The following is a 14132-nucleotide window of genomic DNA, read 5'->3' as shown; positions in this document are numbered from 1 at the left end:
CAATTGCGACCTGGCCAAGATAAAGCAAAGCAGTTCGACACATACAACAACACATAGTTACACATGGAGTAGAACAAACATACAGTCAATAATACAGTGAAAAATAAGTCTATATACAATGTGAGCAAGTGAGGTGAGATAAGGGAGGTGAAGGCAAATAAAATATATTAATAAATAAAAATATAAAAAAGGCCATGGTGGCGAAGTAAATACAATATAGCAAGTAAAAAAACACTGGAATGGTTGGTTTGCAGTGGAAGAAGGTGCAAAGTAGAGATAGAAATAATGGGGTGCAAAGGAGCAAAATAAATAAATACAGTAGGTAAGGAGGTAGTTGTTTGGGCTAAATTATAGATGGGCTATGTACAGGTGCAGTAATCTATGAGCTGCTCTGACAGCTGGTGCTTAAAGCTAGTGAGGGAGATAAGTGTTTCCAGTTTCAGAGATTTTTGTAGTTCGTTCCAGTCATTGGCAGCAGAGAACTGGAAGGAGAGGCGGCCAAAGGAAGAATTGGTTTTGGGGGTGACCAGAGAGATATACCTGCTGGAGCGCGTGCTACGGGTGGGCGTTGCTATGGTGACCAGCGAGCTGAGATAAGGGGGGACTTTACCTAGCAGGGTCTTGTAGATGACCTGGAGCCAGTGGGTTTGGCGACGAGTGTGAAGCGAGCCAACGAGAGCGTACAGGTTGCAGTGGTGGGTAGTATATGGGGCTTTGGTGACAAAACGGATGGCACTGTGATAGACTGCATCCAATTTATTGAGTAGGGTTTTGGAGGCTATTTTGTAAATGACATCACCGAAGTCGAGGATTGGTAGGATGGTCAGTTTTACAAGGGTATGTTTGGCAGCATGAGTGAAGGATGCTTTGTTGCGGAATAGGAAGCCGATTCTAGATTTAACTTTGGATTGGAGATGCTTGATGTGAGTCTGGAAGGAGAGTTTACAGTCTAACGAGACAACTAGGTATTTGTAGTTGTCCACATATTCTAAGTCAGAGCCGTCCAGAGTAGTGATGTTGGACAGGCGGGCAGGTGCAGGCAGCGATCGGTTGAAGAGCATGCATTTAGTTTTACTTGTATTTAAGAGCAATTGGAGGCCACGGAAGGAGAATTGTATGGCATTGAAGCTTGCCTGGAGGGTTGTTAACACAGTGTCAAAAGAAGGGCCAGAAGTATACAGAATAGTGTCGTCTGCGTAGAGGTGGATCAGAGACTCACCAGCAGCAAGAGCGACATCATTGATGTATACTGAGAAGAGAGTCGGTCCAAGAATTGAACCCTGTGGCACCCCCATAGAGACTGCCAGAGGTCCGGACAACAGACCCTCCGATTTGACACACTGAACTCGATCAGAGAAGTAGTTGGTGAACCAGGCGAGGCAATCATTAGAGAAACAAGGCTGTCGAGTCTGCCGATGAGGATGTGGTGATTGACAGAGTCAAAAGCCTTGGCCAGGTCAATGAATATGGCTGCACAGTACTGTTTCCTATCGATAGCGGTTAAGAGATCGTTTATGACCTTGAGCGTGGCTGAGGTGCACCCATGACCAGCTCTGAAACCAGATTGCATAGCGGAGAAGGTATGGTGGGATTCGAGATGGTCGGTAATCTGTTTGTTGACTTGGCTTTCGAAGACATTAGAAAGGCAGGGTAGGATAGATATAGGTCTGTAGCTGTTTGGGTCAAGAGTGTCCCCCCCTTTGAAGAGGGGGATAACCGCAGCTGCTTTCCAATCTTTGGGAATCTCAGACGACACGAAAGAGAGGTTGAAAAGGCTGGTAATAGGGGTGGCAACAATTTCAGCAGATAGTTTTAGAAAGAAAGGGTCCATATTATCTAGCCCGGCTGATTTGTAAGGGTCCAGATTTTGCAGCTCTTTCAGAACATCAGCTGACTGTATTTGGGAGAAAGAGAAATGGGGAAGGCGTGGGCGAGTAGCAGAGGGGAGGCCAGTGCTGTTGACCGGGGTAGGGGTAGCCAGGTGGAAAGCATGGCCAGCCGTAGAAAAATGCTTGTTGAAATTCTCAATTATAGTGGATTTGTCGGTGGTGACAGTGTTTCCTATCTTCAGTGCAGTTGGAAGCTGGGTGGAGGTGTTCTTATTCTCCATGGACTTTACAGTGTCCCAGAACTTTTTTGAGTTTGTGTTGCAGGAAGCAAATTTCTGCTTGAAGAAGCTAGCCTTGGCTTTTCTAACTGCCTGTGTATACTGGTTTCTAGCTTCCCTGAAAAGTTGCATAACACGGGGGCTGTTCGATGCTAATGCAGAACGCTATAGGATGTTTTTCTGTTGGTTAAGGGCAGTCAGGTCAGGAGAGAACCAAGGGCTATATCTGTTCCTGGTTCTAAATTTCTTGAATGGGGCATGCTTATTCAAGATGGCGAGGAAGGCATTTTAAAAAAATATCCAGGCAATATCCTTCCAGGATACCTCGGCCAGGTCGATTAGAAAGGCCTGCTCGCTGAAGTGTTTCAGGGAGCGTTTGACAGTGATGAGTGGAGGTCGTTTGATCGCTGATCCATTACGGATACAGGCAATGAGGCAGTGATCGCTGAGATCTTGGTTGAAAACAGCAGAGGTGTATTTGGAGGGCAAGTTGGTTAGGATGATGTCTATGAGGGTACCCGTGTTTACGGAATTGGGGCGATACCTGGTAGGTTCATTGATAATTTGTGTGAGATTGAGGGCATCAAGCTTAGATTGTAGGATGGCTGGGGTGTTAAGCATGTTCCAATTTAGGTTGCCTAGCAGCACAAGCTCTGAAGATAGATGGGGGGGCAATCAGTTCACATATGGTGTCCAGAGCACAGCTGGGGGCAGAGGGTGGTCTATAGCAGGCGGCAACAGTGAGAGACTTGTTTTTAGAGAGGTGGATTTTTAAAAGTAGAAGTTCAAATTGTTTGGGAACAGACCTGGATAGTAAAACAGAACTCTGCAGGCAATCCTTGCAGTAGATTGCAACACCGCCCCCTTTGGCCGTTCTATCTTGTCTGAAAATCTTGTAGTTAGGGATGAAAATGTCAGAATTTTTGGTGGTCTTCCTAAGCCAGGATTCAGACACGGCTAAAACATCTGGGTTGGCAGAGTGTGCTAAAGCAGTGAACAAAACAAACTTAGGGAGGAGGCTTCTAATGTTAACATGCATGAAACCAAGGCTATTACGGTTACAGAAGTCATCAAAAGAGAGCGCCTGGGGAATAGGAGTGGAGCTAGGTACTGCAGGGCCTGGATTCACCTCTACATCACCAGAGGAACAGAGGAGGAGTAGGATAAGGGTACGGCTAAAAGCTATGAGAATTGGTCGTCTAGAACGTCTAGAACAGAGAGTAAAAGGAAGTTTCTGGGGGCGATAAAATAGCTTCAAGGAATAATGTACAGACAAAGGTATGGTAGGATGTGAATACAGTGGAGGTAAACCTAGGTAATGAGTGATGATGAGAGAGATATTGTCTCTAGAAACATCATTGAAACCAGGTGATGTCATCGCATATGTGGGTGGTGGAACTGAAAGGTTGGATATATAGTGAGCAGGGCTAGAGGCTCTACAGTGAAATAAGCCAATAAACACTAACCAGAACAGCAATGGACAAGGCATATTTACTTTAAGGAGAGGCATGCTTAATCGAGTGATCATAAGGGTCCAGTGAGTAGAGGTTGGTTGGGGTCACGGCGATCCAGACAGCTGGCCGGGAAGCTGGCTATCGGTAGCAAGATAACATAGGATGGAGGTCTGTTTTTTTTTTTTTTTTTTTTTTTTTTTTTTTTTGTCACCTCGTTCGTTTCCGTCGGTAGATTAGTGGGGTTCCGTGTGGTAGAGGGGATCGATCCAATTGGCAAAATAGATATAGTGACCCAAGAAAAAAAAAGAAAAAATTGTCCGGTATACTTATTTAGATAGCAGCCGATAAGACAGCTAATAATTAGCAGATGGGTATTCAGAAACGTCGCAATGGAAAAGCCTGTTGAAACCACCTCGGACAATTACGTCGGCAGACCAGTCGTGATGGACCGGCGGGGCTCCGTGTCAGCAATAAAGGGTCCAGTCCAATTGGCAAAGAGGTATTGTAGCCCAAGAATTCGCTGGTAGACCTCTTCGGCTAGCCGGCAGATGGGCCTAGCTCGAGGCTAGCTCAAGGCTAACTGGTGCTTGTTTCGGGACAGAGGTGTTAGCCAGTAGTAGCCAGTCGGTTGCAGCTAGCTAGCTACGATGATCCGGTGTAATTGTCCAGAGCTTGCGTCAGGAATCCGGTGATGTGGTAGAGAAAAAGCATTCCTATATGCTCTGGGTTGATATCGCGCCTGCAGACTGGCAGGTATTGGCCCGAGCTGAAGCTGGCTGGTGTCCGAGTTAAGGGTGAAGACCGCAGCAGTGGCTAACTGACTACTAGCTAGTAGCTAGTTATCTGGCTAGCTTCTGATTGGGGTTACGGTTCTAAAGTATAAAAAATAGCAGATCCGTACCACATTGGGTGAGGCGGGTTGCGGGAATGTAATCACATAACTTATATATTTTTGTTGTTCCCACCCCTACCCACACCTCATTGGTTCCAATGTCCCATCTTATCTGTTAGAGGTTTGTTTTCTCTCTCCTTAAGCACCGACGTGCCGCAACCAGTCATGTGTCCAAAGTAGCAGCACACATCCAATGCCAGTATGTTCCCGTCCTGTTTGGGGCCAGTGTTAGGGGGTACTATATTGGATGTGAACTACAAACGTCTGTAAACATGTCACTGAAATGAGGCAATGCTTTCCACTCTTGTCTGTCGCTTCCTGTTTACTGAATTACCACTGCTAAATTTAAACCCATGGTATACTTGTTTGCAGTAGTTGAGAGACCTCTCCCTCCTCCAGTTCCTCCTTTTTTTTGCTATTGCTTATCAGCTGTTGGTTAGTTTTCATTCTGCTTATGTTGTTATACTATTTGATTTACTTTGCTTATTTCTCCAAGTTTGCACAGCCTGTGCTGTTACAATCATAATACACATTTTTTAGTCTGAAAACAATGTTGCGTTGGTATTTTCTATCTGGGGTTTCTGCACAGAGTCGACAAGCAGCTCCATTGTTTGTTGCGCTGCTATCATTTTAGCTGGCATGCTCAGACTGTCTATCCAATCTTATCTGAGCTTGGACAAAGGCCAGCTGCTGATAGTTATAGGGAATGGAATTGCGTTAATTAAGTTCGGGGAACATAATACTTTGAAATGCAATATGTCGCAATCAACCATTGGCATTTCCAGTATGTGGATGAGGTGCACAGAACAGAACCCTGGCACAGGCAGGCAGGCCGCTGGATATTCCATAAAAGCAATCCCTGGAATCATCCCCATTGGAACTTTCTGAGGCCTTTGTGGGTCTTTGCTGTGGTGACACAGAATTCACCACCATCACGAGGCCAGGCTCTCTCTCTCTCTCTCTCTCTCTCTCTCTCTCTCTCTCTCTCTCTCTCTCTCTCTCTCTCTCTCTCTCTCCTGTGTTCTGGTTTTGTAATGACTAGCTGAGGTCTATTCACAGTTATGAATGCATTCCCATCTGTGAAATGCCAAACAAATTAAATCTAATACCCTGCGATTGGATTCAGTCATACTGCTCATTACGCCCATCAAAAGCCAATGAGGTATTGCAAATATTTTATTGCCAAATTTAATGAAGCTGTAGTTTCTCCATTTAGATTCCTGTGCATTTGCATACTCGAGCCCCAGTCTCAGGACTATTCTGCAGGCGGATTTTCACATATTTATGAAAGATGGGCGGGGTAGTAGCCTATTTTATAACCCTCATTGACCAAATGTTAGAATAAAATGTTAGTTGAGGTATCGCATCTTTGTACGATGTCAGGTATGTGATGATTAGCTGTAAAAAAGCTTCAGCTAGATGGATAAAAATATTATCAATGAAGGTTGTGCAGGTTTTTAATCCCCAAAGCCCACATTATACCATACTATTAATGCAAGAATCATACATATTTAAATAACCTACTAAAGATGCTTTGTATTATGAGATGTAGAAAAACTGTGGTCTTGGGACCTAAAGGTCTGTTTGTATTAATGAGGTGTTGTAACACACAATTCAGTTTGTATGCGTCTTGTAGCATGTTAAGCCTGTGTGCTGCCCAATTGTGTACTAACAATTCATTCATATCGATTGCTTTTTTCTGTGGTCCTCTGGTAGATGATAAAGACACTGTTGGCTTGAACAATGGGCACAACTCGTTGGCTTGGCCCCATTTCTATGTTATCTGTGGTGCTGCACCAGTGCCATCTAGTGAAATTTATGAGAAATAACCCAAATCCAATGGGCTTTTTGTGTTGCATTGTCTTCTGTTTCCCATCTGTGTTGCTGGGGTGTGAATGAGTAAAGCAAAAATATCAAATTGGTCCAGCTGTAGACATTTACCACTTGAGGTGGTAGTTAATATTTTGTATACCGCTGTAGCTGCCCTTGTTTAAATAATACAGTCACAGTGATCACTGACAGTTGCCCTTGGAAAAACCTCTCACTTATAAACCAGCTGTGTGTCAAAAGATACCAGGACCTGTTTAATTCACACAACATTAATTCTTAATCACATGCAAATGGTAGTGGTATGCAGTTTGCAAGGCCAATTGTAGCCTTCAGTGTCAGGTTAAGCATTTACATAAGTGCAAGTTGATAAGCATTCAAATGGACATGTTCAAAGCAGTATGAATGATACTCTCTATTATTCAGGTTTGTTATACAAAATGCTAGTTGGATAGATTAATAACCATAACACATTACACGTTTTTATTATTTGTTGTTCATGACACTTGCAATGCCAGGACAGTGGGTTCGAATTCCAGGTCCACCCGTATGTAAAATGTATGCATGCCTGACTGCAAATTGCTTTGTATTAAAGCTAACTGGCATATATTACCACTACGCCCACCACGTCCTTTTAACGTAGATATTTGGTTGAGATGTTGATCAATGAGATTGCAACCTATATTCACCCACTCAAAAGGACAGCCAGAAGTTAGTTGAATTTCTAATGTGTTATCACTATGTTTTCAACCATCTAAAAACACAGCCAAATTCCAAAGGAAAAACAATGTCTGATTTTTGGTTTAGCTGTCACCCAAATGTCTATCACTGCCTGAACCATTTAAAAGCACAGGAAAGTTGAAATAGGAATACACTGTCAGGTATTTTGTTTATTTATACAACAGATGAATGTGGTATTACTGTGCTTCATCTAATAGCTGAACCAAATGACCTGGATGGAAGTTGAGACTATATTAAAAGTTCATGGTGTTAAGTGATCAATGCCTTTTGAGATCCTGTACAGGTTATTACAGCAATTGTGAAGGTCTCAACAGACCTGTGAATACCTACAGTAAGCATGCTACCTTGAACATGCATGCTTTACTTGATTACATAAGAAGACATTTATAGTTACAGTAACCTCAATGTGGCCATGGATGTGGTACTCATATTAATTAAGGTTGAATGTTACATTAGTTTGTAAGACAGCTGTAGCTTTAGGCTATTCACTGTATAGCAAAAGTAATATTGAATTGTGTTTGGTTAACAATGCAACCAAATATCAACATTTAAAGGAGATGTAGTATCTACTGCTTGGATAGTTCCATCTGAGCCACTGGCTTAATCCCATTCTTTAACTTTTATTTTTGGTTGAGTTGGAGATTTGAATCCAACATATTTTTTTTTTTAACTTGTCAGCAAGATAATAGGCTATTTATTGTATTTCAAAAGTGATATTAAATTGTGTTTAGTTGTCAACACAACCAAATATCAACATTTGAAGGAGATGTGTCTTCTGCTTGGATAGTTCCATCTGAGCCATTGACTTAGTCTGGCTTTAATTCATTTAGACTAGCCTATATCTCAAATCATTATTAAGATTCATTCTCATGTGTGCAATCACTGCCTATCATTGGGGAGCATTTTTTATTACTGTAATGTTGTTATTTGTATAAGAAAATTAATCAAGGGTGCAGAGAGAAGTGGATTGTTTATTTTTTAAATTAACGAGTTTAAATAGTGCTGTATCCCAAACCAAAAATATATTTTTTCTTTAGAAACCTGAGACAGGGCTTTACCCAGCGGACCACCATGTCAGTCTATTTTCACCAATTTATCTCCTCGCTCTCTTTCTAAATATTACTATATGTGTGCCCTCATCTGTTATGAATATTATTTTGGTGGTAGCCCCGGATTTATGTATGCCTTTACTGCATGTCTTCTTGCCATAGTTAAGTTACAGTAGCAACAAACCCCTTAAGTAAACCAAGGCACCAGCTACTTTACCCCTATGCCCTAGAACTAAACTATAGCACAGCAATATTTCAGAGGTTCTCCCTGGGATTTAGTTGTGAGGTCGTATACAGTAGAGATGTCTTATGGTGAGATTGCTTTACTTTATCTTTGTCAGTTGAAAAGGGGTGTCATTACTCTGAGTTTGGCCACTGTATTGTGATAGCTACTGTATTGTTGGCCTGTTGTATTGTATTCCATTCCAGCCATTACAGCGACCCCATCCTCCTATAGCTCCTCCCACGAGCCTCCACTGGCTGAATTGACACTATTGTTTCCACTGACTGCAGATAGAATGGTAGCTTCAGCCCAGCGGCAATCTTGTGATAATTCTTTTTTCAATGCAGGTTTGATCTAAAATATCTATCGCTATGGACACACCTGAAAGTATTTAGGAAATTAGCACCCTCTATAGGAGCACACCTGCACCTGCACTGTCAGTGCATGACAGGGAGATACAGTATTCTCTACAAACCACGGCAGCTTTGTACTCTCTTACAAAAGCTCACATAACAGAGGACTCTAGTGCCCAAAAGCCTGTTTCAGAATGGGCAGCGCCATTGAGGACTTTCATCATTTTGAAGTAGTCAACTGAGTGTGACTTATGGGTTAAGGAAGGATCACATCGGGAGAGAGCAGCCAATGAATTATACTCGTGAGTAAACATTTCATAACTGCAGGTGGCAGTAAATCGCCAACCTTGGCTTCATACCTGTTCTAACAACACACTCCAGGTGGCAGTATGCCCCCTTTCAGATTGTTTAGCAACTCATAGAAGTAGTAGAAGAAGAATATTGACTACTTCAAAATGGAGATGGCCTCAATGTCACTGCCCCTGCAGATGCCATAATGGGACAGATAAAAAGATGCGATGTCTTTCTAAGTCTATTGGTGTGTCTTTAGACTGCTGTAAAAGTCAGAAACAATTAGATTTTAACATTCAAACACATTAAATGATAAGCAATAGAAAGCACTGCAGTATTGTTCATTGAGAGGAAAGGAATGATGGTTAGACTGGGTCATTACTGTGATTACTCTGTAAAGTTACACTTCTGATGCATCATTTTGTGTGGAGGAAAACTATTTAAATGCTGCCGTTGCATAACAGCTAGTCATATATTTTACCAAATGAAACATTGATGCTCCCTCTAAAGCCTTCATCCTTCTTACTACAGGTTTCACAGACAATAGCACTTTGCTAGTAATTTGTTTCAGCCAAGATGTATGGCGTGATAAATATTTAAAATCAAATTTGGCAAAAAGACAGAGATGGATGTGGCACCCCAGGCTGCCATGGGAGACACCACCACCGACTTGCTGTAGTGTTTTCCTGCCTAACCCCCCCCCCCCCCCCCCCCCCCACACACACACACACGCATACACACACACACGCATACACACACACACACACACACACACACACACACACACACACACACACACACACACACACACACACACACACAACACACACACACACACACACACACACACACACACACACACACACACACACACACACACACACACACACACACACACACACACACACACACACACACACACACACACACACACACACACACACACACACACACACACACACACACACACACACACACACACACACACACACACACACACACACACACACAGCATCCTCTGATGTGTTCCTGTGCCCTCAACTGTATGTAGCTAGGTGGCAGTGGTGGCGTGGTGGTAGCATATCATGGGGCTGGTGCTACTGTTGGTGTGGGTCTGGTCTAGCTGCATGGTGTTGGTGACTGTGACAGGGGATAACAGCGCACGGAGCTAGCTGTCCAAACACTCCCACTGTGTGTGCTGAGAGGCCTGCCGCTACCGGCACTCTGCCAGCCAGGGATACGCTCCAGCAGCATTACCCACATACAGACACTGTTCACTTTGTTTTAAGAAGGGAGAAAGAGAAATTAGCAAACACAGGCAGGGCTGAGTTCATTCTATCGATTGAGGCTCCTCAGGGACCGAGATGGGAGTCTTCAACAGTTAACAGCTGGATAGTTAGTTCAGACTAACTTAGCAAAAGTAAAACATGCTGCTTCAATTTTAACTTCACTGTTGTATTTTTACAACTTTTTAAAACATATAGATCAGAATTCATAGTATTTGTACTTTTACTTGGAATCTTTCTCGGCCCCTGTCCTTTACTGTAATCCAATGTATTTATCTGGTGACTGAATTATATCTTGTCCAACATCATGAAGGAGTTTTGACAAACATTTTCAAATCTAAATATGTCATTTAATTATTGTATATACAGTATTCACAACTGAGCCTGCAAAACACACCCGCCATTCATTTACCAGTGCTCATAAATCGAAACACCGTTTGACATCCGTCTCTGTAGGTTTGTCATCATTGCTACAAAGCAGACGGTTATGTTTGACCACATGAAATGTAGTGTGTGTGTGTGTGTGCTGAATCTTCCACACTAGACATTTCCTTGCAATCCTCACTTTTCTCAACACTGACTCCATTATCCCTGCAAATATGTTGTTAATACAAATGTGTTTATTTTTTACGTTGCGGCTGATCTACTGATATTATTGTTCCACATCAGTTGATGAATTGGCCTATGAGGTTCAGCCATTAAAGACCAAAGTAAAACTTATGAAATAGTGCATGTAAAATGTAGGGACAGGATATGTATGGTGCGGTTGCCAGGAGAATATTAACAGTATCTCCCCTAGAGCGATGGATGGGAGATCTTGTTTAGGAGGTGCCTGCTTGATGTATGGCCATTGAAATGCCTCTCCATTCATCACCAGCTAATAGTAAACGCAGGGTTTCTGGACCTGTCCCCTGCTCAGAGATGACTAATAGCCTGAGTTGGGACGGCTGATAATGGGACGTTGTGTAAATAATCAGTTGGGGAACAGAGGATACCTTGTGTACTGTACAGCAGTTCCCCTCTGTGGCTTTATGCAAACCATGAAGGAAAAGTGCATGGAAGTGTCCACCCTGAGATTGGGCTGAAGAGTATAGCCGTTCGCCACACATTAATCAGTTTAGCTTCGTGTCCCTGTGTTGTGTTGTGTTGGATTTATGGTCTGGTCTTCTCCTTTAATTAAAGTGGCCTGCTGTGTTTTGTTGTGAAAAATGCACTCTCTCTCTCCTTAAGTTACAGAGTGAATTTTTCAAAGGTTAGTATTCTTTTTAGAATGGTATAGATCACAGGAGGTTGGTGACACATTAATTGGGGAGGATGGGCTCGTGGTAATGACTGGAGAGGAATCAGTGGAATGTTATCAAATACATCAATCATATGGTTTCCAGGTGTTTGATGCCATTCCATTTGCACCATTCCGGCCATTATTATGAGCTGGAATAGATGTGGTTACTGAGAACAGTTAAAGAAACAACTACTGTAGTTAGGATAGAGTGCATGTGAAATCAAACCTTAGAAAAGGGTACAGCCTATAGCCTAGATGCTGAAATTCTTTTTTCTTGTCCATCTATTAGTTTCTCGTATTTGTTTATATCGAACACAGCCTACACTCCATATCCATGCTCAGAAGCCTCTATATTCCTACCCATCATGAATATTCCACCAGAGGGTGCTGTAATTAATTTCAACGCTGCTCTGAGCCCCTGAAACTGATTCATAAACCCCCCAGCTGTCCTAAATGATTCCATGATGTGTTGGGCTTAGTAAACAATTTCTGAGCCGAAGAGGAGAGAGGGCACGTGCTCCAATTTCCAAAAGGCAATGCTGTGAAGTGGGGACAAGGTTTCGGTCTGCTCTTTAATGGAGCACAGGCCTGAAGACATGCCTGTCGAAGACAGAGAGAGAGAGACATGCTGGAGATATTAAGAGCATATGACGTGGTAATCAAATTGCATAAGGGCCTGTGTTTAAAAGTGTACCAAGACACTTATTTAAAATTAGCTCTTCGTCTAGCCCCTGAAAAGTAAAACACAGATTGAATATGCTGTAAAGTGTATCCCCCTCTCTGTTGTTTGTCTGAAGACAGATGACTGGATCGGTCTCTAAAACAAATATGTAAGTATTTATAGCCGTGTTGCTGATTAGAGAAACAGACGTTTCTATTTGAAATGAAAGACAACTCTCCAACCTACTTTATTTCTCGTTAGAATGATTTACTCTGTTACAGTATGTGGAGTCTTTGCAGACATTTGAGCTTATTTCACAAAATATACCACTGACTTGTTGAATTGTTTATATCCTGAAAAATATATTCAAGCCAATAGAAGTGAAGACTTTCATCTTGGCAATGCACTGTATACAATAGATGTTTGTAGAATTAATTTGTCAAAAACAACAAACAAAAATATTTTACAATGAAAGGTCTATGCTTGAGCTTCCTTTGTAAGTGTTGGGACAACTACAGAACTGCCACAATTATTTCACATGGATTTATGATCTGTTTGTTTCCAACATTGTGGCATCACAGCATGATCACTAAAGCGTATGTGACACTTTGGGTCCTGGGGTTTCAGACATACTTGAGCAGGAGGCTGGGGTTTCAGACATACTTGAGCAGGAGGCTGGGATTTCAGACATACTTGAGCAGGAGGCTGGGGTTTCAGACATACTTGAGCAGGAGGCTGGGGTTTCAGACATACTTGAGCAGGAGGCTGGGATTTCAGACATACTTGAGCAGGAGGCTATCTCAGCCATATCCATTCCTCCATTCCTCTTAACCAGATAACATCTAACAGCCTGCTGCAAAGGGACAGAACATTTCCCCAGCCTGACTTGTCATTGGGACAAGAGCACTTTATAAAGGCACAGTTTGTGACATTGGAGGAAATTGATGCCAGACACATTTTCCGCTGACCCCATGGTGATCCCCAGCCACAGTTGTATCACCAGGACATTTGTGTCACCACTATTTTGCAAGCTTTCCTTATAACAACTCACTAGAATGGTTTTAGAGAGATACAAAGAGGAATGGGGTCTTTACAGAAATTAATAGTTTAACTTTGATGTAGATTAGGATTGAAGTACACTACCATTCAAACGTTTGGGGTCACTTAGAAATGTCCTTGTTTTTGAAAGAAAAGCAAAAAAAAATAGTCCATTAAAATAACATCACATTTATCAGAAATACAGTGTAGACATTGTTAATGTTGTAAATGACTATTATAGCTGGAAACGGCAGATTATTTATGGAACATCTACATAGGCATACAGAGGCCCATTATCAGCAACCATCACTCCTGTGTTCCAATGGCACGTTGTGTTAGCTAATCTAAGTTTATCATTTTAAAAGGCTAATTGATCATTAGAAAACCCTTTTTCAATTATGTTAGCACAGCTGAAAACTGTTGTTCTGATTAAAGAAGCAATAGACTAGTTGAGTATCTGGAGCATCAGCATTTGTAGGTTCAATTACAGGCTCAAAATGGCCAAAAAACGAATAACTTTCTTCTGAAACTCGTCAGTCTATACTTATTCTGAGAAATGAAGGCTATTTCATGCGAGATCTCGTACAACGCTGTGTACAACTCCCTTCACAGAACAGCGCAAACTGGCTCTAACCAGAATAGAAAGAGGAGTGGGAGGCCTCGGTGCACAGTTGAGCAAGAGGACAAGTACATTCAAGTGTCTAGTTTTAGAAACAGATGCCTCTTTCTATTCTGGTTAGAGACAGTTTGTGCTGTTCTGTGAAGAGAGTAGTACACAGCGTTTTACGAGATCTTCAGTTAATCTTCTTAAGATAATTGAAGAAGGGTTTTCTAATGATCAATTAGCCTTTTAAAATTATAAACTTGGATTAGCTAACACAACGTGCTATTGGAACACAGGAGTGATGGTTGCTGATAATGGGCCTCT

The sequence above is a fragment of the Salvelinus fontinalis genome, chromosome 4 (genome assembly GCF_029448725.1).
Source record: "Salvelinus fontinalis isolate EN_2023a chromosome 4, ASM2944872v1, whole genome shotgun sequence".
In the NCBI taxonomy this organism is placed as follows: domain Eukaryota; kingdom Metazoa; phylum Chordata; class Actinopteri; order Salmoniformes; family Salmonidae; genus Salvelinus; species Salvelinus fontinalis.
Note: the sequence above shows the minus strand (reverse complement) of the source record.